The sequence below is a fragment of the Eriocheir sinensis genome, chromosome 21, assembly GCF_024679095.1.
Source record: "Eriocheir sinensis breed Jianghai 21 chromosome 21, ASM2467909v1, whole genome shotgun sequence".
Taxonomy (NCBI): domain Eukaryota; kingdom Metazoa; phylum Arthropoda; class Malacostraca; order Decapoda; family Varunidae; genus Eriocheir; species Eriocheir sinensis.
In genome coordinates, this window is record NC_066529.1 from 18,241,436 (window position 1) to 18,244,383 (window position 2,948).

General features: G+C 47.1%; 1 protein-coding gene across 1 annotated transcript in view; it reads right to left on the bottom strand.

Annotated features, from left to right (window-relative positions):
- LOC127001785 (hematopoietic prostaglandin D synthase-like) overlaps positions 1-553 on the bottom strand; it is a 110,110-nt gene extending 109,557 nt beyond the window's left edge. Inside the window, exon 1 of the mRNA XM_050866944.1 lies at positions 424-553. The gene's annotated coding sequence lies outside the window, so the exon portion shown is untranslated. The remainder of the gene's footprint in view (positions 1-423) is intronic.
- Positions 554-2,948: the final 2,395 nt, after the last annotated feature.

Sequence of the window (2,948 nt, forward strand, 5' to 3'; positions counted from 1 at the left end):
TCTCTCTCTCTCTCTCTCTCCTTGATCCCCATAATGCCTAGCCAGCGATATGATGTTAATTGGGAATCTCGAAGCTGCCGCGGGATGTACTCGAAGCCAAGGGACGCACGCTATCACGTCCTATCACAACGCCGCGTCGCTCCTGTGTGTGTGTGTGTGTGTGTGTGTGTGTGTGTGTCAAGACTGTATTTAAAGCACACGGCAGGCACACTAGATAGGATGAGTGTCAGTGTGGCGGCCCAACCTCATCCCATCCCACCCCGCACTTGGCACTCTCTTGGGAAGGTTGTTATAGAAGGAGGCACTCTAAAGAAATACTCGTGTTCCTCGCACCCCCTCGCTTAGCTACCGTGCCTGCCAAGCTCGCGGCCGCCCCAGCACTGCGTCACCACGGGGTATTTGTATCGGCAGTGTGGTCCTTACCTGCAAGTAGCCAAGGAAGAGGAGGAGGAGGAGGGCGGTGGAGAGCGTGAACTTTGAAACAGAGGATAAAGTTACAGCACGGCGAGTGACGAGTAGAACGGCCCGCGGCGTCACCCTCCCTGCGAAATCGGAAAACCTTTCGTACTCACCTGACAGATTCATCTAAACTTTTACACCCACGCCTCTAAGTGAATTTAGGGTGCGTATACGTACAATGTAATAAGAGAGTCACTATGGGATAGGAATTCATGCCCAGGATAACATGTGTTTGACGGGGGACATGACAGACTCGAGCGATGCGTCGTGTGTCTGGCAGGGCTCCCCTCATTATACTTGGCTGCTCCGCTACGTTATGACTTTGGATATATACCCAAACAGGGCGTTAATGCCGCTATTGTACGCTGTTTGCTGAACCTTAAAGTATAAAAACCCTTCGTGGGGGTTGAGGGGCGGCCGGGGGTAGGCAATGAGGAGTGGGATGCTGGGGCGAGGGAGATGAGTAGGATTAGGACATGATGCTGGGAAGAGGTGAGGGAGAGAGAGAGACAGCCGAGAGCAGGACACGGCGCGGCGAGGGTTCATTCAAGTTTTTGGGAAGATACTGAATGAGAGAGAGAGAGAGAGAGAGAGAGAGAGAGAGAGAGAGAGAGAGAGAGAGAGAGAGAGAGAGAGAGAGAGAGAGAGATGATTTAGAGCGCACAGCAACACATATTACGTACAACGGTGACATGCTTTCCAGGGTGAACGTAACATACTAAGTAGATTGTGCCCATTTCCTTGCACTTACCTCAGCGAACGAAGGAATCTCTGAATAGTGACTAATGAACATTCAAAAGCTGTCATTATTGGTAGTGTATAAAAGAAAACTCGAAAATCATTAGTAATTTAACACTGATTTTTTTTTTTTTTACAGCAGATAAAAAAGATCAAGGGCAAAAAAAAAAAAAAGGAAACTATAATGAGAAAAAAAAGCCCGCTTCTCACTGTTCCTACAAAAGAGTTAAGAGCAGTGGCCGAAAGAAAGGTTAGTTTCGGGAGGAGAGGTGTCCTGATACCCTCCTCTTGAAAGAGTTCAAGTCGTAGGCAGGAGGAAATACAGATGAAGGAAGATTGTTCCAGAGTTTACCAGCATGAGGGATGAAAGAGTGAAAATGCTGGTTAACTCGTGCGTAAGGGGTTTGGACAGTAAAGGGATGAGCTTGAATAGAAAGTCGTGTGCGGCGAGGCCGCATGAAGGGGGGGAGGCATGCAGTTAGCAAGTTCAGAAGACCAGTCAGCGTGAAAATATCGATAGAAGATAGAAAGAGAGGCAACATAGCGGCGGAATTTAAGAGGTAAAAGACTATCAGTAAGAGGAGGAGAGCTGATGAGACGAAGATCCTTAGACTCCACTTTGTCCAGAGAGATGTGTAAGTGGAGCCCCCCCACACGTGAGATGAATACTCCATACGAGGGCGGACAATGCCCTTGTATATGGACAGCAACTGTGCTGGGGAGAAGAACTGGCGGAGATGATACAGAACGCCCAACCTCGAGGAAGCTGATTTAGTGAGAGAGGAGATGTGAAATTTCCAGTTAAGATTTTGAGTTAAGGATAGACCGAGGATGTTTAGTGTTGAAGAAGGTGATAGCTGAGTGTTGTTGAAGAATAGGGGATAGGTGTTTGGAAGATTATGTCGAGTTGATAAGTGGAGAAATTGGGTTTTTGAGGCATTGAATGACAAGTTTTTTTTTACCCCAATCGGAAATAATAGTAAGGTCTGAGGTTAAGCGTTCTGTAGCCTCCAGTCTGCAGTCTTGTAATTCCTGTTGAGAGGGTCTTCTGTTGAAAGAAGTTGAACAATGCAAAGTGGAGTCGTCGGTGTAAGAATGGATAGGACAGTTTGTTATGGAAAGAAGATCATTGATGAATAACAGGAAGAGAGTGGGTGATAAGACAGAGCCCTGTGGAACACCACTGTTGATAGGTTTAGGGGAAGAACAGTGACCGTCTGCCACAGCAGAGATAGAACGGCCGGAAAGGAAACAGGAGATAAAGGAACAGAGAAGGATAGAATCCGAAAGAGGGAAGTTTAGAAAGTAAAGAGTTGTGCCAGACTCTATCGAAAGCTTTCGATATGTCTAGCGCAACTGAGAAAGTTTCACCGAAACGGCTAAGAGAGGATGACCAAGAGTCAGTTAAGAGAGCAAGAAGATCACCAGTAAGAAGGTCAGAAGTGGAAAGGTGCTTTTGAATCTTCCGGTTAAGGATTGATTCAAAAGCTTTAGATAGACAGGAAAGTAAAGCTATAGGGCGGTAGTTTGAGGGATTGGAACGGTCACCCTTCTTAGGCACAGGTTGTATGAAGGCGTACTTCCAGCAGGAAGGAAAGGTAGATGTTGACAGGCAGAGGCGAAAGATTTTGACCAGGCAGGGTGTCAGCACGGACTACGTATACAGAGATAATCCTGGAACACTTATCAATCTGTCTATTATGGGGGCATACGCTATAGCTGCGCGTGGACTCGGAGCTCATCTCCATATC